General features: G+C 39.5%; 1 protein-coding gene across 1 annotated transcript in view; it reads right to left on the reverse strand.

The window, feature by feature from the left end:
- The window catches only part of tgfbr3 (transforming growth factor, beta receptor III), a 143239-nt gene that overhangs the window by 60583 nt on the left and 56188 nt on the right, over positions 1 to 26468 (reverse strand). The gene's annotated exons all lie outside the window — the stretch shown is intronic.

Here is a 26468-nt window from a genome sequence, read left to right on the forward strand (position 1 = left end):
GCAGGGGGTGATGGGAAACCGATCACACCATGTCATTTAACACACCAGCAACCTATCATTCAAATCAACAAATCAACCTTAGTGAGAACAAACAGTGCCAGCAAGACATTACAGTTCCTGTGCGGAGACCATGCTGTTCCTGTCTATTTGTCTGTGAGACCTTCATAATTCCTGCTTTCTTGTGCAAAGCAATAATTAATCAACTCTGTCAACTCCTTATGTACCGTAAATCCTTCTCTTCTATTGCTGACAGCAATTCCTTGCTCAGAAGGAAGGGTGTTGACTCTTATTGACAGAGCTTGTTATGTGACCGATAGTCCTCCCAAACTTTTAGTTCACTAAACATCCTCTAATTAGATGCCAAATAATGCAAGATAAGCAAAACATTAAGCTTTGATGAACATAACATTCACAGCGTTCACTTGGGCCACGTGAAGTTTTGGGGAATGGGAGATTTACGTGGGAAACGGCAGGGCTATTAAAGAAGATGATGGACAAACGGTATGGAATAATGCATGGAGAAATGGGAAAACTGAGAAAATGTTGGTGATAACTAGTCCCTTTTAGGGATGTCAAATGTACTGGTACGTTGCTACAAATTTGGGACTAAAATACAAATAAATACTAACAATAACAGTCTTTCTATAGTTTGGTTCATATAAAGTACCAATTAGGCAGAGATTTTACTCTTTATTTAAATACAATATTTAACCATTAATTGAATAAGAGAAGGATTTACTTATTTGAATTTGAGTTACTTACTGTAACTACTTAAAGAGCGTTACCATATTTGTTTTTACTGTGGTATTGAAATTGCTCTTGAGGATTTGCACTGCCATTGACCTTAATTGTGATTTTATTTCTTGCAATTGGAACTATATATATCACACCTGAGTCTTTATTTCGTACAAAATGACTTTATATCTCAAAATTGCAGGTTTTTCTTGCAAATATGGTAAGGTATAAATAAAAATAAGATACAAAGATATCTCTTTGATGATACTGCCCCAGTGACAAGCTGTTTTTTTATATGTTTTGTATATATTCTGTATCTGAATTGTGATAGCAATCTATTTCAAACTGTATCACAGATGTGGAAACAGTCTTCCATATTTAACTGCACAAATTCACAAAGGCAGTTTTAACTAAATGCGAAAAGAAAAACATTAGATCTCGAAAACAACTCTTTCAGTTATTTATAAAGTTTGCTTTCTCGAAATAATGCAATGTTTACACATTCTCTGTGACTGTGTCAGAGCAACACACTTAACTTTGCTTAGCAAAGCAGAGATTTGTGCTGTCAAGAGATTTTCTTGTAAATTTGATAAAATCGCTGCCATGTGTCTGTACATGATCTTCGCTACGACTCAGTTTGACTGCACTCTGTTTGAAACAATGTAGAGCTATGCGAGTGTTTGGCACTGTTATAAACACAAATCTTTGTGTGTTGTTGTGCATCTTGGTTCTTTCTGCATGGCCGAAGAAGAATAAATGAGGTAAAGATTGAGGGTCAGATCAATCTGTTGTGTGCTGTTATCACCACTGCTCAGTAATCTGTGACCTCAACCTTAAGCCCATTTAGTGCGCTGTGATGTCTATCTGCCAGTATCTAAGCGTGCAAACACACAGATATGTCTACCTCATCAGCCCTCTGTGCAGACACACCAGAGCACGTGGGTAACCGATAGCCATCACGCTGTGTGTTTGTGTGTGCTTGCATGAATTTAGGGGCAAGTTTGGAAGATAAATCTGATAGCCATAAGCCTCTATGTGTGTTATGTGCACAAACACACACTTGACCTCATTAAAGAGAACAGACAGGTTCCGCTTTATGATGAACATGCACTTTTTTTGTCTGTTTTTTTGCACAGGGGTGAATTTACCAAACAGCTGCCAAAGACCCATTATAGATTTGCTATAAAAAAAATGCAAAAACTATTTTCTTAACAGGTATTTTTGTATATGTTTTATCTTCAAATAACATTAATGCTTTTAAATGTGAAATATCTCAAATAATTCTCGTCACTATATATTTACATGAGACAAGATAAAAATAAAAGATAGTAAGACTTGTTTTTAGAGAATATATATTTAATTGTGTATGTATTTGAGTTTAGTGTACTTTGTCTTCCCGCACTGATTTTCTCATTTGTTTTAAGTATAAACAAGTTACAAAAGATAACAAGTACATATATATCTTCTTTTATGGATTTATAAATATTTCTAATTGAGAAGAATTTATAAATTTATTTAAAATATATTTTTTAATATTTTATTTAATTTGTTTGCAGTGCACAAAACCAAGGTGCTACAACCACAGAATGCACAATAAAATGATGAAACGACCAAAAAAAAAAAAAAAAAAAAATTCCTCCATGACTATATAAATTTACAGATGTTAAGATTTGTTTTTAGTGATATTTTCAACAGTGTATAGTGAGTGTATTTTGAGTGTACTGTCTTACTACAATAATATTTAATGTCGGCATGAAATCAAAATTGACCCAATTTACTTTGTTAGTGTACTAGTCTTTAGGTGAACAATTAATCCGTGGATTGATTTAGAAAAAACGTCTTTGTTATCTTTGATCAGAATCTGAAAATGAATGGCTTTCCTTATCTGGCCTGGGTAGAACATTCCCTTTAGCTGTCAGTCTGCTGCGAACTTTGACAGCGAGCTGAATGGAACGCCCACTTTTCTAGATTCAATCAATTCCCAGCGGGAAAAAAACAAGCTGCATCCTCTATCTTTATACGTGTTTGTTGTAGTGCTTTTGTTTTTGTTTTTCCCTCCCTCTCTTGTATTCGCTCTCAGGTTCCTGTGATGGGCCGTGTCAGCTGTCAATCATCATCAGGGCGGCTCTTCTGCGTCAAATCTGCTGTCGCCCCACTGTTTTAAAAGATTTCCAGCGCGTCTCGTTTGGGAGCAGTGTGTGTTTGTTCAGTGTCCTGAGTTGCGTACTTTGTATCAGTTTAATCGAATCCCATTTGTGTATGTGTAGTAGGGATGGGCATAATTAATCGACGATCGATAATCGATCGTTAAGAATTTCGTCGATCACGTTTATTTGTTATCGATTAATCTAATGCAGGTTGCGTTGCGTAGTGTGAGTCTTGAAGCAATGGAATTAATTTTAGCGCGGAGGTACCTGTGCATCCCGGCAACGTCAGTCCCCTCAGAGCGGGTGTTCCCTTTCAAGGCGGTCACTTCGACATTACGTCACTGACGTATATGGGAACTCCCTTCCTCCTCATTTTCACTGAAATCTTATAGGCTAACGCCAGCTGGAGACAGCTGGCCAATTGACGCAAAACATGCAAATGCTGACCGGACCGCGGGCAGTATAAATAGCATGGGCGCGGCAATAACGTCAGAATCTCTTTCTTCACGCTAGAAGTCTTATCTGAAGTCATCGTGGAAGTTGCAATAGAGGTTACTCAGCATGTTTCCTCCCCGCATCCGATGGCTGCTAACTTTCATGCCAGATATGTGCGGGTCCTATCGACTCGCTCTACCCTACAAGGATCAACCGAGGCCGCACTCACGACGGCGGGCATGTGCCGGACAGTGCGCGCCCTCAGGGGAATAAACTCGGGCATCAGCGGAGACGAGGCCCACTGCCGCCAGCAGGCCGCTGGTGGGCCCTCTCCCGCCCTAAGACGAGTTGACGCCGCCCGTCGCCACTCCGGTGACCGGTCCTTTTCGCGGGCTCGCTAGAAGGACTCGACGCGAGAGGCTCTGTCGATAAGGATACTTAGCCCGGTACGTTATCTCAGCCAGGCTACTTCAAGAAAGACGCCGTCTTCCACGGCGTCCTTTGGTAGTCGTGCGCAAGACGCGCGTCTAGAGAGACGAGGCAAAGCCCATGGCTCCGTGTCCAAAAAGAAAAAAGGGAAGTACGGATGTTATGAGTCTCTAGCATAGAGGTCTCTAGCCGCCTCGCTCTGACAATGGAAAGTGCACAGCCACACAATCCGGTGAGTGTTGTTTACCCCTAGTCAGTCTTGACTACGGGGTTGCGCAGTCGTTACCGCTTATGCTGTTGACGCTGGGCCTACGTAACATTACATTTTGATGTGCTTATTTCACTACGTATTCACAGTTGTTGTCGCTACGCCACTGACGCTGTGTTTATGTACTCACTGCACACTGATATGTGCTATGTTTGTGCCCTGTATCCTTCAGTGCAACTGGCCATTCAACTACGTATCCACAGTTGTTGTCGCTACGCCACTGACGCTGTGTTTATGTACTCACTGCACACTGATATGTGCTATGATTTGTGCCGTTATATATTGCCCTGTATCCTTCAGTGCAAATGGCTATTCTGATTACAACATATTCACAGTAGTTGTGCAACGCAAATGATGCTGTGTGTGTACACCGCACTCTGTTATGTGTTTATGATTTATGCCGCCATAAATTGCCCTGTATCCTTCAGTGCAACTGGCTATTCTGATTCAACTATGTATTCACCGTTGTTGTGCGATGCCACTGACGCTGTGTTTATGTACACTGATGTGTGTGTTATGCTTATGCCACGACATTGCCCTGTATCCTTCAGTGCAACTGGCTATTTTGATTACTACGTAGTCACAGTTGTTGTGTGATTCAACTGACTCTGTGTTACGTACACACGACACTACACACTGTTATGTGTTCGGATTTATGCCACTATATATTGCCCTGTATTTTTCAGCGCAAATGGCTATTCTGATTACTACACAGTACGTATTCACAGTTGTTGCGCGATGCAACTGACGCAGTGTTTACGTACACACTACACACTGATATGTGTTATGAATTTTGCCGTTGTATATTGCCCTGTATCCTTCAGTGCAATGGCTATTCTGATTACTACACAGTACGTATTCGCAGTTGTTGCGCGATGCAACTAACTTTGTGTTACGTACACACTACACACTGCGTGTTTGGATTTATGCCACTATATATTGCCCTGTATTTTTCAGCGCAAATGGCTATTCTGACTACTACGTATTTACAGTTGTTGCGCAATGCAACTGACGCTGTGTTTATGTACACACTACACACTGATGTGTTATGAATTTTGCCGTTGTATATTGCCCTGTATCCTTCAGTGCAATGGCTATTCTGTTTACTACACAGTACGTATTCGCAGTTGTTGCGCGGTGCAACTGACTCTGTTATGTACACACTACACACTGCGTGTTTGGATTTATGCCACTATATATTGCCCTGTATCCTTCAGTGCAATGGCTATTCTGATTACTACACAGTTCGTATTCGCAGTTGTTGCCCGATGCAACCGACGCTGTGTTTACGTACACACTATATGTGTTATGATTTTGCCGTTATATATTGCCCTGTATCCTTCAGTGCAAATGGCTATTCTGATTACTACATATTCACAGTTGTTATGCGATGCAACTGACGCTGTGTACACACTACGCACTGATATGTGTTACGATTACGCCGTTATATATTGCCCTGTTCCTTCAGTGCAACTGGCTACTCTTATTGTGTATTCACAGTTGTTGTGCGCTGCCACTGACGCTGTGTTATGTACATTGATATGTGTCTATGGTTTATGCCGTTATATATTGCCCTGCATCCTCAGTGCAACCGGCTATTCTGATTAACTACGTATTCACAGTCGATGTCGCTATGCTTCTGACGCTGTGTTTTGTACACATCAATGTAACTATGCTATCACGTTGCCCTGTATCCTTCAGGGCAACTAGCTATCCTATCTAACTGTGCATAGTCACAGTCGTCGCTACGGCGACTTGCGCTTCATCTGTGTACACACTGAAGCGTTATGCTGTTATGTTGCCCTCAACGTAACTGACCATTGTGTTTGAACTGCGCATATTCATGCAGTTTCGGTCGCTTCGACTAGCGCTGCATTATACACACAGATGTTTTAAATGTGCACACTGATGTGTTATGCTGTTATGTTGCCCTCTATCCTTCAGTGCAACAACCAGCTGTCCTATCTAACTGTGCATATTCACAGTTCTATCGCTACGGCGACTACACTGCACTTATGTACAAGGATGTGTTTTTGCTATTTTGTTGCCCTGTTCCTTCAGTGCAAAACTAGCTATCCTAATCTACCGTGCATATTCACAGTTTCTGGATGTATGTATGTGCACGGATGTGTTATGCTGTAATGCTGCCCTGTTTCCTTCAGTGCAGCTAGCCATCCTGATCTAACCGTGCATCTCAGCTACGGTGACTTACGCTGCGTTATGTACATGCATGGATGCGCTATTCTTACGCACTTGTGTTATGCTGTCATGTTGCCCTGTATCTTAGTGCGACTAGCTATCCCAGTCGAACTGTGCATATTCACAGTCTCTGTCGACCTGCGACCTGCGCTGCATTATTGCACATGGATGTGTTCATGCTGCGATGTTGCCCCGTATCCTTCAGTGCCTATACTGAGCTACTGCGTATAGTTGGCGCTACAGCGACCGATGCTGTTACGTACATGTGCTACGCTGTTATGTTGCCCCGTTTCCTTCAGTGCAACTGGCTATTCTGTACTAACTCGTATACTCACAGTTCTAGCTACGGCTACGACTGTGTTTGTGTACTTCTGAGGTGCTATGCTATTATGGAAGGCTATTATCTAACTGCGTATATTCACAGTTGTTGTCGCTTCGGCCACTGGCACTGTGTTTATGTACATTCAGTTATGTGTTAATTTGCACTTCGGTACATCGGCTTTAGAACATTGGCTATGTTCTACAAGGCAGTGTCAGTTTCCTCGTGACCCCCTTACTGGCCTATCATCCCCGGTTCACGGACCTGAGAGAGTTATGGGGCTCCCCCATGACTATCCCCCTCAGATGATTGGCACCCCAGCCCCAAGCTGTGGAACCTTCTTGTGTGTCTGCTGCTGGGTCCTTAGTTGAACAAGACACTTCACACTAATAAGTGCTGAGAGATCTCCTTGAGAATGACCTTCCACCTGCTCTCGCCCCAGCGAAGCACTTGGAGACCTACGCTCATTCTACATGAATGATGTTGCATTGTCTCGGACCTAGTGACTGCAGCGTCACTCTCCGTCCAATACCAGGCTGCATTCCAGTCGCTTACACCGTTCAGAGCACAGATTGATCCCTGCCCGCCTTCTGCTGAGCCGTCAGCCTCACATGATGCTGATACTCAGAGTGCTGTTGGCCCTGTAAGGGCTTTGCGGATGTACGTGGACCACTAGGCAGCAGTCTGACTAGCTGTTTGTGTGCTTGGTGGATGGTACTAGGGACTGAGACTTTCTCACTGAATTTGACGCTTTTCAATCTGGCTTAATGCCCACGGGATTTAGGTATGCTGGCTGTCTTCTCAGAACACGTTCGCCAGGGTTTCAAGTTTTATGCACTGCCTATAGCGTCGTGGGTTGGTGAGTTTTATTAATGTACTCATGAACTGTTACCACCAGCTGTACAGTAGTCTGCATTATCCAGAGTTACCATTGCTGCTAACTCTGTGTTATGACTATAATGTATATAATGACTATACATAGCTGTTTCCGCATTACACAGTAGTTTTCAATGTACTGTTAACTCTGTGTATGGCTATAAGGTTATGCAGCTGTCACCGCTTTGCCGTTGACACTGTGTTAACTCTTATGCTGAGTGCTTATGGTGTTGTGCTGCCCTGTCCAGTGCAGCCTTCGCTTCATTGCATTGGATTTGCAACTGGGTAGGTCGGAACAGACGTTTCTTACTCTAGTTTCGCCTATCAGTTCGAGTGCTCCTAGCGGCGCTGCTGGCTTAGAACTGTTGTCTCTCGTGGGAGTGTAGCTTGACCCCGTTCAGGGCTTATCTTCACTGCGCTCACGGCGGGATTCTATACAGTTCCCATATACGTCAGTGACGTAATGTCGAAGTGACCGCCTTGAAAGGGAACGTCTCCGGTTACTATTGTAACCTCGGTTCCCTGAGAGGCGGGAACGAGACATTACGTCAGCCGCCGTGCTCGCCGTTTGATCAGCTGTGCTAGCGTTCAGTCTTGATTCTGACGTTATTGCCGCGCCCATGCTATTTATACTGCCCGCGGTCCGATCAGCATTTGCATGTTTTGCGTCAATTGGCCAGCTGTCTCCAGCTGGCGTTAGCCTATAAGATTTCAGTGAAAATGAGGAGGAAGGGAGTTCCCATATACGTCAGTGACGTAATGTCTCGTTCCCGCCTCTCAGGGAACCGAGGTTACAATAGTAACCGGAGACGTTTTCAGCGGCTGACTGGCTGTCACCAGGTTGCGGTCGCATCTGATCCCAGATCATGTCAACATGCTTATCTTTCTCAACAGAAATCAGTGGACTGGTGCAGAAGTTCTATGGGAACTTCATGCGTTTTCTCAAATCGGATAGCTATCTGATTTATCAAAACGATTCCATTTACACCCGGTCATATAAATGTGTTTTTGCAAAACGGATATAAATCCGATCTTGAATTCCCGCGCTACATATTTAAATTGTTGCACGTCCGAAAGCAACTGATATGGGCTGCATTTTATTGATCATCAGCGAAAATTTCTAAATCAAAGACTGCAACAATATTGCGGCAACAGCCCTGGTAAGATCATTTCGGTTCTTTACTTTTAATGAAGATGATTGTGTTTTGATGAATGACTTTCACTTTGATTTGCGATAGTTTGCACGTTGGCTTGAATAGATGCTCATCTGTGGTGATGCGTGTTCCAGTAACGCCGTCATATCTGGCTTTAACATGACATATAGCCTAGGCCTATAAAACGCTCTCACATGTTTATTTCTTAGCATTTTTGGGATAAGTCAAATTTACATATGTAGTTTCAACAACCAGATGCATTTACTCTTGTCCAGTTTCGTCTGGAATGCGTCTCAGATCTCCTCCTGAAGTGGTTTGAGCGATCGGGTTTAAATCCGCCTCGAATGCGTTTCGGAGGGCATTTACATTTGGTCTTTTCACGATCGGATAGTTATCCGATCACAGAAAACGGATGAAGTGGCCATGGGTCTCTGTTTAAGAACGCCGGCTCGCTGTTCCGCTGTTTTAGAGCACCGCAGGGCATCTTCAAGTAACGTGCAGTTTCACTGCCACAAGTTGATCTTCTTGTAATAAAGATCTCATCGAGGACAAACAAACTGTATTTTTGTATTTTCATTGCATTTTTAATTTATAAAAAGTTGAAGAAATAATGAATTTCAATATAAAAATATTAATGATTAATCGATAGTCGATCGTTAATTCTCCCGACGATCAACTAAGAAAATTTAATCGAATGCCCATCCCTAATGTGTAGTCTAACATTCATTTCCTGTGTTATTTGTGCTTTACGCCAATCTTCTGAGTTTAATGTTCTTTAGGCCTATGTGGGAAAAGAGAACAGGTCAGTAGATCGCGCGATGTACATTGTGCCCATAGTAATGTCAGGTGTTAAGGCACACTAGGTAAGTGTGCGCCACCCTTTGTATTTTTGTTTTCTTAGTTAGAGAAAGATTTTAGGGCGTCGAATACGCTGAAGAATTCAGTTTAATTTTCACATTTTATTTTATTAGGTTAGAGGTTGTGGGGAATATTTTAAGGGAATTATTTTGTTATATTTGGTTCTTTAAAGGGGTGGTTGATTATGATTTCACTTTTCAAACTTTAGTTAGTGTGTAATGTTGCTGTTTGAGCATAAACAACATCTGCAAAGTAACAATGCCCAAAGTTCAAAGCAAAGGGAGATATTTGCTTTTAAAGAAATTGCTTTTTAAGGACTACAACAAATGGCTGGTAGAGACTACACCACATTCCTCCCGGGTTAGTGACATCACTAATCCTAAAATCTACATAAACCCCATCCCTGGAACACAATTTATAGATTATTAAGACAGAATATGCTATTCAATGACTAGAAGATAACGACACATAAGCTACATAAATTCATCAAATAACCATTCAGAAATGTCCTGTTGCTTCTACATGTTGTCACTTCTTCTTGAGTCTCTCCATCTTTGTCTGACTCTGTTTTGAACATAAAAGGCTAAAAGTTTTTGAAAAGTGAGTGCAAGCTGTTGAAGCTCCGCCCCCTGTGCTGGGAGCAGCAGCTCATTTGCATTTAAAGGAACAGACACAAAACGGTGCGTTTTTGCTCACCCTCAAAAAGTGAGCTATATAAAAATATCTGTTGTATTTTGAGCTAAAAATTCACATACACACTCTGGGGACATCAAGACTTATTGTACATCATGTAAAAAGGGCAATATACCACCCCTTTAATTTGGCGCCACTTAAGTTCCTTTTCCCTATAATTATTTGTATGTTCTTCTTCCTTCTGTGTGTTTTCATTTACATTGTACATAGCTCACTCACTGTATCGGCTTCTGCTTTTTGTAAAAAATGTTCACGTTTCCAACACTTTGTGTATTCTATTCATGGCTCTTTCTGCTGTACCCAATCTACCAGCAGTAGTGTGATATCTGAATGTTGCGTTCCATCTCCTAGACCTTTAAAGATCTTAACACTCAGAAAATATGTCACAATACTGAAGTTGATCGCAACTTTCAGTTCACGGTGACTTTAAGTAAAAAACAAGTAAAAAAAATATGTGACAAAATATACAAAATACACTTAATTAAGATACAATCTATGAGTTCATATGTTCATTTAAGGGTTTTTATATATTCGTTACTGTAAAACATTAAATATGTTAGACAATTAACAGAAAGATGCCTTCAATTCATTAAGAAGCCTTTTTTGCAGTGCACAAAACTCAGCAATATTTTCCTGGATCAAACATTGTGCTACAGCCAAAAAAAAAAAAAAAAAGATATTGTTTGTGCATTTTTAATTTGTCAACTTACGTTAAAATAATGGAGAATAGCATTAGAGTCAATTGGCAATCGTTGAGATAGATTCTCAGGCTGGAGGTGGCAATGTTGCCTCTGTCCCCTTCACCTCTTCAAAATCTCCTGTTTGGGTTTGCGAGGCTCCAGTCTCTCTATCTAAGAATTCCACCTGATAAAACAATCATCCGCTCTGCCTCACGCTGAGCTGCGGCCAAGAGCTGGTGTTTGATGTTTAACTTTCGCTAAATTGATTAGACAAAGATGGCCTGTGAGTTAGATTAAACTGGCTTGACTTTGTTTATTTTCAGCCATGCTGTGGAATCACACACTCAGAGAGGGATAAGAGACACGGGCTAGCCGCTGTTTGCTCTCAAGTTGCTAAGAGAAAATTACACTTGTTTGTCAAAAGATGGAATGTGGATATTTTTGTGACACAAACAGTTTTGACAAGGGAAATGCCACACCCTGTAAACGTCTGATAAGTCCCATGGCTCTGCACTGTACCGGATGGTGAAAGACCAAAAGTATGCCGATACTGGTTTGCATTGAGTAGTACCACAACGAATACCAAGTATACTACAAGATTTCAACCTGTTGTCATGTTAATATAACTCAAGTTATCTAAAGTTATATTAACCTGTTGTCATGTTAATATAACTTTAGATGACTTGAGTTCTGACCACAAACATCTTTATCTAACTGTTTTTATTAGTGGTATTTATGCACCTTTACAATTGTTTACTATTTTTCAAGTTATTCTTATCTTTTTTGCCTCTCTTGATACATTTATATGGCTTTTTTGCCCTTGCTTGCTTCCTTTAATCTGGTGGTTCTCAACTCATGGGTCAAGAACCAAATCTTTTGCTATCCTTCTTTTAGAATAAGCAGCAGCCATTGAAAACCCCATACTTGTCAACCAGTTTAAGACTAAAAAACAATAGGCTTATCAACTTTTAGAAGGGAAGTAATGTTTGTCATATTGTTTTTTGTTGTGATGTTACACCATAGACTTGGATCAACACAAATTGCCACAAATTCATCTGTGGCTTGTAAAAATTAGCCAAAAACCTGCACAGTTTGCATGACATGCCTTCATGAAAACGTTTGGGGTCAATATGCAATTTTTTAATAGCATTAATTTGATCAAAAATGACTGTAAAGAAGTTTAAAAAGATTATATTTCTTCTTTTGAAGTATTCGTATCAATGTTAATAATGATAAGAAATGTTTCTTGAACACAAAATCATATTAAAAATGTTTTGAAGGCTCATTAGTTCTGAAGGATCATCTGACACTAAAGACTGGAGTAATGGCAGCTTTTGGCAGGAAAATTCAGCTTTACCATCACAGGAATAAATAAACATTTTTAAATACACTGAAATATAAAACGATTATTTTAATTTGTAATAATATTTCACAATATTACTATTTTTACTGTATTTTTGATCACCTAAATGCAGCCTTGGTGAGCATAACGGTCTTCTTTCAACAACATATGGTAGTGTACGGGTTAAATTTGCAACTCTGCAAAACCAGTTGAGAACCACCGCCCCAATCCCCTCCAGCTGGTATTTTTATTCACATTCTGAGTAGTGCATCTAATCTAGTGTAAATGTGCCATAGAGTAATTCTTCTCTTATCGGCCTACAGAGTTTGTCTCCAGAACACACTATACTTATAGCCCTTATCACATCTACTGCCACAGAATGAATGCTTTGTTTCCCCCTCTCTTTGAGATGCTCCATCCATCCACACGCACACACATATAAGCCTGCCGGCAGAGGGAAAGGTTCTGGCACTTTGATCCTTAGGTCACTGCAGAGACTGATGAGATCATTGCAGTTTTGTCCATTGAGATGAATGAGTGAGTTAACTTGGAACTAAAGGATTACCGCCCAAGCGGCCCGTGTCAAAACACGGCCATTCTCTGCCGTCTGCCGCAAGGGTATCAGGCTACCACCTTCCAGCCAGGCCTTTGTGGAGGTGGCAGTGATGGAGGGAGCAGATTGCAGGCTTGAAAGGGCCTCGCTGACTGGGCTGGTTCGCTGTCTGTAGCAGCGCTTTCAATGCAAGTGTGTTTGAAGTCGAGAGAATCCGTCTCCCTGAACCCTTTAGATAAGGACACTGAGATCCATGGAAATATCTCTTATGTCTCAGCTCTCACAGCATGGAAAAAGCCTTGTCTTGATGTACAGGGCTGCAGAGATGGTCACAGACACGGCTCTTAATCAAAAGCACAGAAGCAAGACTCCTTAATAATGAGTCAAGATCTTACTGCTTTACCAAAAGAACATTCCACTGCATCATCTAACGTCATCCTAACCTAAATTCCCAGAAAAGACAATGTGACGTAACTAATGCATTCCGATTAAAACCCCAAGACCAAGTCCATTATATTTAAGGCCAAAAGCTGACAAAACCTTTTAGCAGGGCTAAATATTTAAAATGGTCAATGCCGATATCTTAAAAAAAGAATATGGATATGATTATTTAAATTGAATAGTTAAATAAAGTTAGTGTGTGTGTGTGTGTGTTTAATTAAATTTATATTTTAATTAATAATTAATATTTTATTTTAATTAATAATACAAATTTATTTTACCTTATATTTATTAACATAGTTTGAAATTATTTGACAATTTAGCAACTAATAAATAATTTGAAAATAATAATAATAAATCAATAAAAAATATTTTGAACTAGATAATAAACTAAAGCTGCCAAATATTGGTTGACCACTGCTGAATTTTGCTGATTTGATATAAACTGGATGCTATTGGCTGGTTAAAAAAAAAAAGGGAAGTTATATGATATGTCCTGACAACCTTCTGTTTCAATAGAAAATACTTTCAAATAGAAAAGAACTGAGATGGTCAGACTCTTTCTTGGGGTCTCTAAAGAGTCTTTTTTTTTTTTTTTACTTGTTTGACCGGTATCTAGCATGGAGGCACAAAAATATATATATTAGGGAGAGAGGGAATGGAATCCAGGGCATGTCACAGGCAAAACTCAAACTTGAATCTCCCACAGGTGCACCATCGCTCAATATGGCCACTGCACCACAGCTCTGACAAATTCTTCATGGGGGAAAAAAATATTGCATGAGGAAGTGAAAGCAGTATGCACAGTCACTGCTAGGTGTTCAGTTTCACTTAATTACCAAGTGCTGCGGTTCAGTCTGGACCAGTGCCATGGCCATTACAGAGCAAATCGCAGCTGTGCACCTCTCTCTATTATTGAGAGGATAACACAGCCTGTCTACTGTAACACTGTACAACACACTGGCACTGGGAAAAGAGAGAGGGACAGGAAACAGTTCCTTATGATTTGTGCAGTAAAATGGAAATGTGTGTATGTGTGAGGGGAGCAGAAGGAGGGAGGCTGTGCTTGGGAAAGATTTTACACAAGGATGTTAGTTCAATGTGCATAAGAGGGCAGCACTGACACCTTGCAGCTGCTGTCTGTGTGAGTGGTAATGTATTTCTGCGCAATATACAATAAACAATTGTTCAAATCACACATTTTCGACAAATGAAAGACAAATACTTTTAATTTTAGTCAAGGTTTTTGTGCCAAAACAGACATAATTTAATTTTACGTGAATATTAGAAAGAGGAGAAATGGAACTGGACATGTCACAAGCAGGACTCGAACCTGCAATGGCTCAATATGTCCAAAGCAAAAGTGCAAATCACTGTTTTCATTTCCCTGTTTCACATTGAGAACAAACAAACTGCGCCGAAATGTCGTGCATAAACTCTTACATTTGGACTGACATTAAATGCATGTGAACAGGATATTTAAAAATATTGTTGAAAGAAGTCTTTAATGCTCACCAAGGCTGCATTTACTTAATTAAAAATACAGCAAAACTGTAATATTGTGAGATATATTGATACAATTTGAATTTATTTTAACATGTAATTTATTCCTGCAGCCATTACTCCAGTCTTCAGTGTCACATGATCCTTCAGAAATCATTGCTGATTTGCTGCTCATTATTAATAATGGTTATCATCAATGTTGAAAACTGCTTATTATTATCAGTGCTGAAAACTGCTTATTAATAACTTAGCAGTTTGATGCTTAATATTTCTATGGAAACTGTGATACATGTTTTCATGAGTCTTTGATGAATAGAAAGTTCAAAAGAACAGTGTTTAATCAGTAGAAACCTTTTGTAACATTATAAATGTCTTTACTGTCACTTTTGGTCAATTTAATGCATCATTGCTGAATAAAAGTATTACTTAGCCCAAACAGCTTCCACTAAAACATTATTGAGTAAGACTTCAAGCTTTAGTTGCAACAGTACTTGGATAAAGTACAAATTCCCCAAAATAATACTTAAAGACCGCAATGAGGTACAATTACTATGTATTTGAGTTTTGACTATGACCTCAAAACACTCTTCCTCACAATTCAGACCCAGTGTGTTCACCTCTATCTGACAGAGTTGAGCCTGTGAGGGGGCATGGAGGATTTGGAGCGTTCAGAGACTAACCTTGCCGTAATTGCTGACTGACCGGCTGCATTCATGCTGACTCTGTAAACAAGCATCCAAGACCCAGTCCAAAACAAACAGGAGAATGGGCGCTTCAAACAAAATGAGATGAATTTATGAACTCTGTGACCTGACTTACATTCCAAGAGGTTGCATGACAAACAGCTTGCAAAATTCACACAATATGAAGGGCAAGTGACGCTGTTATTTCTAACAGGAGGATGTTAGAAAGACAGTGTGCAAATTTGCTCAGTTTCTGAACTCAGAGGCACAAATATAAATAAACACAGGATCCATCATTATAACAGAGCACTAAGTCATGGCCTATCATTATTTCAAATATTTTAATACATTTAGGCCTGGTTTCACAGACAGGGCTTAGATTAAGCCAGGATTGGCCTTAGTTCAATTAGGACATTTAAGTAGTTTTTATAAACGTGCCTTAGAAAAACACATTACTTGTGTACATCTTGAGACAAAACAATGGCACTGACATATTGTAAGATATGTCAGTGCATGTAGCTTTCAGTTAAAACCGGTCAAACATGCATTTTAGTCTGGGACTAGGTTTAAGCCTTGTCTGTTAGGTTAGTATATATAGTTGTTTTTAATAAATCCAGAAATGCTTATTATAAAATGAAATGTATTTCATTCAATACTGAAAACTTTCAATAAAAATAGATTGGTAATTCAAAATTTATTAATTTTTACCCAATATTTGTCACTATATCAGCACACTAAGGGCCCTATTTTAACAATCTAAGCACATGGTCTAAAAGGGTTGTCCCTATTCTCTTAATGAGTAATGGGTGTGTTTTGGGATTTACGTGCGTTAAACCAATCAGAGTCTCATCTCCCATTCCCTTTAAATGCCAGTTGCGCTCGCGCCATGGCAGATTCATTATTTACATGACGGAATTTGATAGTGGAAAGACCGAAGCCGTCTCCAGAGTGCAAACGGAACTGCTCGTGCGCAAGGTAAAAGTGTTGAAACAGACCATTTACGGGACAAGCCGGATTCCACCATATCTTTATGTACACAATAATAATATTTTACATTGTAATCCTTTTATTTTAAATATTTGGCATGTTTGTGTGCTGCTGTGCGTCCCTGTGTGTTTAAAAAGCAGAGTGTACGTGCGTTGTGGACCCGCCTTTAGGCGCACATTATTAACGCGCTCATTAAATATCAAAAAAAATATTGCGCCATTGACTTTAGATCAGGTTTCAGTTGGTCAATGGCGCAGTCTATTTCTGTTGCCTCAAAATAGCAACGCGCCAACAATGCGCCAGAACACACCTCGTTTTCAGACCAGCACGCCCATGGGTGCACAAATGGGCGCAAATGCATTTGCTATGCCACAACGTGGCGCAGGACGTGAAAATGATAATTGCGTCGGACTGAAACTAGCAAAAAAACACTTGCGTCACGGTTGGCGCTGCATTGCGCCGGGTGTAAGATAGGGCCCTAAGACTAGACCCAGACTAAAATGCATTATTGCTGTTTTAACTGAAAGCAACTTGCACTGAGATATCTTAAAATATGTCAGTGCCATTGTTTTGTCTCAAGATGCACACAAGTAATGTTTCATCTACTTAAGTCATCAAGCTACTTAAATGTCTGAAGGCCTAATCCTGGCTTAATCAGGTCTGTGAAACCAGGCCTAAGTTTTGGAACAGAGTTCATTGTGGGAAACAAGTTTAAATCTGGCTTGGAACGTTTCAATCAATAAATAAATCAATTAAACAACTAAAGTTTAAATCAATGGCAATTTGATTCACATTTCCATATAGTCCAGGCCACTGTACTGGATATTCAGGATTAAGTAATTGGTGATAAATCAACAAATGTAAAAATTATCACATCAGACCCAATATTCCCTCTAAGCTGCGCGTGTGCGTGGCCGCGCAGAAATAATAAATTGCCGTGCAGAGGACAGACCCGAAATGAGTGGGGAAATCCATTTGATTGTAGTTTAAATGAGAAATAATTGCAGTGCTCTGGTCAACTGCTGTAGAGTAAGTGTTGCTATCGAGTTAGAACAGGTGAATGCGGTTTACAGGTTTCATAGAAAGAGAATGATATGAGCGAATGTAGGCCAAATTAGTTGCGGGAAGAGTGGCTTGGTGGAAATAACTGATGATGGGCACAGCACAGTAACAAAACTTTGAGACATTTACAATTATACATCCAAGACAGGTGTAGAATGCAAACTCAAAATACATCAGTTACATCGCTGTACAGGTCTGGTATAAAATATCCGCAAAATAGAGAAAAGTTTTGCTCAGCAAGAAAAAAAATTTGAGGGAACATTGGTCAGACCAACTATATCAGGTTGTATCAATTCATTACCTTTGCAAATCAGAGCAAATCTTAATGATGCATAGTGTATTACGGACAAGTCCCGCTAGTTGGCGGAACCGGGATGGCCAGTAACCCTATCGCCCCTCTAGGTTTTCAACATTGTATTAGGAGCAGTAAATCAGGGCTTTGCTGAATTGTTTATGTCTTGGGATCTGATCCATCTGTCGTTGAAGGCCGGTGGCGCCTGGGCACATGAAACACGACCCTCTTACAGTCTCCATGCTGGATTAGAACTGAAGGACAGTGTGTGTATGTGTGTGTGTTTATCTGTGAAAAAAAAAAAAAGATAGAAGGAAAGTTTTGGTTGTGCGTTTAGCGATTTAAGTGTGGGTGTGTGAATCCAGAAGGCCACATCTGTGCCAATGCCCCAGGTAGGTGGTTGTTAATTTCAAGGCTCATTGTGATTCAGCCAGATGTCCTTGGGTGCTTATCTTTCTCCATTTAAGAAGCAGGGCCAAACTCTCTCTCTCACAGCCATGACCCCACAAACCGGCCTCAGCCCCTTCCAAACCTCCTCTGTGCTGCCAAAGAGTCACGGACAGGCAGATTTATCTGTCCTCCAACCATCCAGCCAGGGACCACACAGGTGAACAAGGCCTGAGAGACACTGAGCTAGGTGTCAGGACAGAGTCGAGTTTCGTCAATACATAAAATCTCTTAAATATAACTGGTGAGGAAAGTTTTGGCGTGCCGAGTAACCCAGCACTCCTTCATTAGCACAGTGAAGCAAGCAAACGGATACTGTACACGCTGAGCACACGGCCCCACAGAAAAATGGAGAACATCTGGAAGCAGTCCAAAAAAAATAGTCAAGAGGGGTTCATATGTAAACCATAAGAAATGCGGCACTCTCGGCCGCATAAACGTGTCAAGGACAAATAGACTTGCATGACATTAGGACACTTCTAAAGTCCGCAATCCCAAAGGAAGGAAGACAATGCCCGGGCTCAGCATTCTGTGTGATTAGCAAGACAATGCTTTTTTTTTTTTATCTTGCAGAGAACCACAATGGACAAAAACATGAACTTCAACCACAGTGACAAACAGATATTAAGTGGATGAGAGTCTTCTGAGAATTTCACCATTAGAATGACCCTACAGTTCCCCTTTGGGATGTTATTGTTTACTGGTTTCTGAGCCACACAAGCTGAATTCGAGACCAGTAACTGGAGTCGTGGTTTTTAAAAGAAAGATCTGACCGCAAATGGCCCTTTGGACACATGGTAACAGTGTTAAAAAAATTATTATAATAATTAGCATAATCTGTACTTTTGACTTCCATCATAATCATACTCAAACCAAGATAGATTATTTGGAAAGAAAAAATTGGCTTAGATATTAAGCTTTGTTTTCAAAGAACATATTAAGCTTTTTTTTTTTTTCATTAGAATTATAAAATATAGTTAGGTCTATACTTACAGCAAGACAACACTTTTCAATGGGTCAAAAAAATATATGTCAAATGTCTAACATAAAAGACTTAGAAAACTTGCCATGGCAACTAACTGAAATAAAATAAATTAACTACAAAAAAAATAAAGCTGAAAAAAGTACAAAAATAAAAATAAAAAAAACGAAATTAAATTAATTAAAATGAAAACTAAAATAAAAACTAATTAAAGCTAAATAGAAATATAAAAACTAATAAAAATTTGAAAAGCATGACTAAAATTAAAATCTAAATTAAAAAAATATTTAATTATTAGAGTTATTAAAAATAAAGTGAGTGTTAGCTGAGAGCAAATGTAATCTAAATATATAAAAAAAATGGGAAAATGTGCATGCACAATAAATATCCAATATTAGTTGATACAGATCAATAATAATAATAATAATAATAAAAAAAACTCAAATATTGACCAATATCCAATATGGTACTGTTATACTGTGAATTCCTACTAGGCTAAATATGAAGTCTTAAGTACATTTATGTTGTTTTATGGATGTTTACATATTTATTACTTAAAAAGATAAAAAATAAAAATACATCAGAATCGGTGTGCATGTGTTAACAATCTGGTCCTGCATTTTCCAAATATGTGTGTATGATTATATTCTGATCCATAGTCCTTTAGTAAAGATCGCCAGTCTGGATGTGTCTACATCAACAGCTGTCATTATACTTTTGTTCAGTGAATCCTTAATCTTCTCTTCCGATCACTGAGCACAACATCTGGACCGATCTTTGAAAGATCTGCGGTTTGGAATGCAGTGAGAGGAACGGTGTTATCTTCTAGTCTTGTAGACAAAACTCACCTCATATAAGGCTTAAGGGGAAAGCTTAAAATCCGCTCATACGCACGGTACACGAAGAGCACGTAACTGTTCATTTTTGTGATGTTATACTTTCTCCAGTTTAATGTAAAGAGATCATTTTAAGTATAGCATTTTTTTTTCATGTGTAGGTTGACAGTTCATCTTTATTTTTGCCATTTCGTTTGGTGCCACTAGTGGCGCTGCAATTACATCTCCACAAGCTTTTTACATATTTTAGGAAGCTACATGGAAACTTGTTATTCTATTTTGTTGCATTTGTACTTGCCAAGTCGCAGCGTTTGCTTTGTATTATTCATGGTATACATATCCTATTCTCCCTTTTTCCACTAAAATGAAGAACAATTTACATAATAAATCTGCATTAGGAAAACGAACCAAGACATATTGCAGTCATGACTCAACAAGGCCCTAGAATGTGCTGAGTAAACACAGTCTTGGCCTCCATTCAATTGTTAACCAATTATGTGCAAATAGCACAAAAAAAATGGCAAATCTGTTACCAAGATACTGATACAAAACCACAACAATAGCATCATAGGAGAATTGAGCTCTTTAGCCATTTGCCAACAAAAACGAAGTGCTAATGGCACTATAGCATAGCAGAAAATGAAATGTCTCATTCATCATCGGCACAGCTCCAGTCCGCTTTCCGCTGTAGGCTGCTGGAATCCTGGTGGCTAGTTGAGACATGTTGATTTTCACACATCTCCAGGACATGGTTTCAGGCCACTGCAAAGTCCTGACAAAGCACATTCAGAGGAAGGGATCCAATAGTACGACCTGTGACTCATGGTGCTTGTGCACAGAGGAGTCATGCTATCAGACGTGCTGGTGTTTATCCATGACCTGCTGTTTGGATCAATCGCCAAGAGACGCTTACACACTCAGAAATCCTGCTGAAAAAGCTGATCTCCCAGGCTAGACTAGTTTGCTGGTTTTAAAAAAGTTTTGGGCACTGTTCAGACTAATCAGCTCCAGCTGTTTCTTGGTGCTCAAGAAACATTTATTGTTATTAGCGTTGAAAACCGTTTCATATTTAAATATTTTTTTTATTTTAATATTTTGGGGGGAATTTTTTTAAACAACGTATTTACGCTCAACTTTTGATCAATTTAATGCATCCTTGCTGAAAAGAATATTCATTTCTTTCAAAAAAATCTTACTGACTTCTAACTTTTGAACAGCAGTGTAAATAGGCACAAATTGATGACGTTTTGGCTGCCTAATTGTTTAGCTATAAAGGAAGGTGTAATGTGACCAGGCTTGAGTGATTTGGCCAGGCTATGAGACCACTTAAAAGTCCTTGTAAAGTCAAAATTAAGAATGTGTTCTGAGTTTGTCACACCACAGAAAAATGTGTTATTAGCCACCCAGCCAAATTTGAATAATAAAAAAAGCCACCAAGTAAATAAAATAAGCTATCAAAATCTTAAAAAAATGAGCAGTATTCAATAACCCGACATACTCACAGAGTGTTTTTATGGTGACAGCAGTGAGAAAACAGCAGTTAAAGGGTTAGTTCACCCAAAAATGAAAATTCTGTCAGTAATTACTCACCCTCATGTTGTTCCAACCCCGTAAGACTTTCGTTCATCTTCGGAACACAAATTAAGATATTTTTGATGAAATCTGAGAGCTGGATCACTCCTTCACAGGCTTATGGACACCTTAACTTGCTGGCCCAGAAAATGTATTAAAGACATTGTTAATATAGTCCAAGTGACCCCAGTGGCTCAATCTTAAGTTTATAAAGCGACGAGAATACTTTTTGTGCGCAAAAACAAACAAAAATAACGACTTTATTCCACTTTTCATTTCCTTCTCTCTGGACCTCGAGTCTTTTTACGTAGTGTTTAAGCGTAGCGCATCTGTGTTGCAAGTCACCACGTAGGCTCACTATTGGGCGACTCTGGTCATGTGTGATACGTGGTGACGTGAAACACAGACGCGCTACGTATTCTCGTCGCTTTATAAACTTAAGATTGAACCACTGGAGTCACTTGGACTATATTACAATGTCTTTAATACATTTTCTGGGCCAGCAAGTTAAGGTGTCCATAAGCCTGCAGGAGGAGTGAGCCAGCTCTCAGATTTAATCAAAAATATCTTCATTTGTGTTCCGAAGATGAACGAAAGTCTTACGGGGTTGGAACAACATGAGGGTGAGTAATTACTGACAGAATTTTCATTTTTGGGTGAACTAACCCTTTAAGAAAGCATCTGATCATAGAGATGTGGATATTTTTGCACAAGCTCTGCTGTTTTGATAGTTTGATTACAACGTGTATTTGAGACCATCTAGATCTGGCTATGTGCGACTATAGTTTGAATGTATCCTTTTTCTTTGCATGACACATTAACATTACAGTTCAGAATGGCTCTATTGGCATCATCCTGAACATTATATAAGTATTCATTTCTTGTGTCATTGAATGGAAGAGAGGCGTTCGGTAGCACGTGTTAATATCACATCCTTTTGATTTTCTCAGCAAAAACATCCTGAGTGCTTCACATAAAAATCAGTCTACAGGCTTTCATAGACAACTTAGGATGTCGGGGAAGCTCTCGTTTCTTAAGTTTCGTTACAAGCTGTTCACACATTGGCAATAAAAATAAAAATAAAAAAATAAATGATTAATTCATAAAAATTCTTACATATAGCCCCTTTAACATTACATTTTTTTACATTTAAATTTTAAAATGATTGACCATGAAAATTGCATTTTCAAAGTAACTTTTTAAAAAAAAAATTATTTAAAATATATATTAGTGTAACGAGCCAGTCTAAGGCTCACTGGCAAACAGCAACATGGCTTAATGTGAGATATATTACACATGCAGTATGTGTCATCACATGGAGTTCTGGAGATAAACTTGATGCATGTTACAGTATAGCTAGATGCTAATAAAGCTACTGGCAGATAGCTTTATTTTATTTACTCACCATTGCATTTGCTTGGTTTTTAGACACTGGATATACAGAAAATAAAGACTGAAAACCTTGATTGAGACAAATTGAGCATGAGACTGTGGACTGTAGTGAATTTCAGCAAGCAGCATGCAAAAAAGTCGAGTGAATTTTGTCTATAAAAGCATTTATTTTGTTTATCTAACACTTGAATCTTCTGTTTGCAAATGACTTTGGGATTGACAACTTGCAAACAAAAGAAGCTCTTTCTCTCTCGCTCGCTCACTTCATGTTGCTTTCTCTTCTGAGATATGTCAGATAGCATTCCTCAGGCTTTTGTTTCCCTTACTGAAGCCACCAACAACAATCTGATCTCTCTGGCACGGATGTTTACAGCGGTCTGCTCTTGTGCTTTGGCCAGTGCGCTTTTCTTCTGCTTCCTGTCTGTCAGGGTGGAGGGAACAACAGCGATCCTGATTACAATGCGTGAGGGCACTCGGTACATGGTATGGATATGAGCAGCAGTCTAATGGAGCGTCACGGAGTAAAATCCAAGTGGGCTTTGAACCCTGGCAGGGGTGAAGAAGAGAGACTTTTGTCTGCGCCGACCCAGTTGAGTGATACTTGCTCCCTGATGCAAAACACACAACAGTGAAAGCGAGGCAGTTTAAAGCCATCATTGTCTGTGTCGGCAGGGACCAATATTGTATTTCAATAGAGCTGTGAGCCCAAGCCTCACAAAGTCCAGAGAGGGAAAAAAGCCTTTCTCGATCCGCGTGGCTGATAGTGCCCGACAACTGCATCCATTTGCGCTCTTTCTGTATTTCTTTCTTCTTCTGGCCCCTTTCACTGCCTCTTTCTTCCTCCCTTTTCGCTCACAAAAGTCCAGACAGAGCCTCAAAAACTTACCGCAAACTTTCCTGAGGCCCAATGGCGTTGTTTTTGGTGATATGTGAGGGCTGAAAACTTGCAGGCCAATCTTTCTCCAAGTACATATTTTCTTTCCATACTCATTGGTTACTAATGAGAATTAAAAAAAAACGCACAACTTGGGCAGGAAGGGTTCATATCAGAATCGTTTTTGTGCATGTGCTTAAAGCACTGTGCTCTAATTACAGAAATGATAACGTAAACGTGAGATTGTACCGTCTCGCTGCGAACATCTAGAGTCAGCAATGCTCTCGGCCAAGAAGTTCTTCCAGCAATTACAACATCAATTCATACTCAAACTCTGGACGCACCCCACGCTGTTTCTACAACACCCCCACCAACTAACAACTTAACAATCCAGCCAACTCACCGCACCTCAGCCAAGTTCAAAATCAAAGTATGTTTATAACCACTTCATCATTGCAAGTTAAACTTACAAGAAACAGCTCTGCCATGAAGCCATTTAAACAACTCTAGGTTTCCCAGGTTTAGTGGTTTGATGTTTCATAACAGGGAAATTGCTATTTGAACAATCTAAAATAGTGCTCACAAGGGGTCCTTAACATCCCTTTTGTCAGACAACATTTCTGCTGGTCTGTGTTTAAGTAGGGGTGTAAGAAAAAATCGATACACATGAGTATCGCGATATTTTATTTTGCAATACTGTATCGATTTTCAAAAACGCAATATCGATTTTTTTTTTTTTTTTTTTTTACGTCCAAAAATATTCATGGTAAGACGGTGGTTCACGTTTATGTTGTTTAAAAGGCTCGCCGAACGGTGCGTGTCCACTGGCACAGAGCGAGCGGAGCAAGCGTTTTCAATTCATTCCTATGGAAGTCGAGCTTCACGCTCAGCAGTGCATTTTGGGATTGACAGCGGACCGGAGAAAGCGTTGAGAGCGACCGAGAGCGTCAAAAGGTTGGGCAGTTTTCGACTTTATGCAAATATCAAGCGAAAAACGCGGTCGGCAGCCAATTGCTGTGAGGTTCGGGATGTGACGTCTGTTTTGAGAGTTTAAAAATATGCAAATTGTGCCGGAGTTTATGCTGGATTTAGTGCGTAAATCATTTTGTTTACAAATTAGACGCTTTGCAGTTGTTGTATATGTTAAAGATTTTATTTTGGATGTGTTCATTGTGATTATATTGGCTGGATTTATAAAAGTTTATAAAATTAAAAGGATATCTTTGCTTGGTGCATTTGGAAACAAAGCTTATCTATTTCTAAATGGAATCGCGTGCATTGCTGGTGATTATAATGTCCGTGTGTTGAAAAAACTTAGATTAAACACAACAGCAACAGACACACCCCAAAGCGGAGACGTTACAGCGTTGCCAGCGGCACTGAGCGGAGTTTTGCCGCTGTAGTGGACACGCACCGTGACAGCGGACCGGAGAAAGCGTTGAGAGCGACTAAGAGCGTCAAAAGGTTGGGCAGTTCTCGACTTTATGCAAATATCAAGCGGAAAAACGCGGTCGGCAGTTTATGATGGATTTAGTCATTTTGTTTACAAATTAGACGCTTTGCAGTTGTTTATATGTTAAATATTTTATTTTGGATGTGTTTATTGTTATTATATTGGCTGGGTTTATAAAATTGAAAGGATCTTTGCTTGGTGCATTTGGAAACAAAGCTTGTCTATTTCTAAATGTAATCGCGTGCATGATGATTATACTGTCCGTGTGTTGAAAAAAACAAACACACTCGTAACAGACACACCCCAAAGCGGAGACGTTACAGCGTTGCCAGCGGCACCGAGCGTAGTTTTGCCGCTTAGCTGTAGTGGACGGCGCACCGTGAAGCTGCGTTCACACCAAACGCGAATAGAGCGTCTGGCGCGAGTGATTTCAATGTTAAGTTAATGCAAAGACGCGTTTACGCGCGTCTGGAGGTCCTGTGGCGCGAATGAGGCGTTTAGCGCGGCAGACGCTAATTCGCCTCATTCGCGCGTCCAGTTCTTTTAAAATCTTTTATCACATAAAAACTTGATTTCAATAGGCCTATATGACACATTCATTTTGTTCACTTTCATTCATTTTCGTCCAGTTCACGTTGTTGTTTTGTATTGTGACAGGGGCTATGTATTTTCTTTTATTATGGCCTACTTGAGAAATATAAAAAATTGCTCACTAAGAACCTGTGAACCACAATACCAAACTGGCAGTCTGATTTTCTGTGAACTGAATTGTTTACCTAAAGTAAACTTCTTTGACTTTTATGCACATCATGTCTTTTTTTAAATATTATTTTTTCTAAAATTATAGTCCTACTTTAAAAAAATCCCAATATATCGCCTTATGCACAGTATCGAAATATATTGCAATATATTGAATCGTGACCCATGTATCGTGATACGTATCGTATCGCCAGATTCTTGCCAATACACAGCCCTATGTTTAAGTCTGCATGAAAATACTGAAAGACATAACTGCTAAAGTGCAAATCAGAGTTGGGAAAGCTACTTTTGAAAATGTAGCTTGCGAAGCAACAATCTCATCTCAATTTAATATGGTTTAAATATAGTCAAGCTACCCACTAATAAACTACAGTTTAAAATAGAAATAGAAAACAGCTATTTTCAATTGTAATAGTAATTCATAAGTTTTTACTGTATTATTTCTTAAATAAATGCAGCCTTGGTGAGCTTAAGGGACTTGTAATTGGAAGTGGTTA

The sequence above is a fragment of the Scardinius erythrophthalmus genome (assembly GCF_964197995.2).
Source record: "Scardinius erythrophthalmus genome assembly, chromosome: 12".
In the NCBI taxonomy this organism is placed as follows: domain Eukaryota; kingdom Metazoa; phylum Chordata; class Actinopteri; order Cypriniformes; family Leuciscidae; genus Scardinius; species Scardinius erythrophthalmus.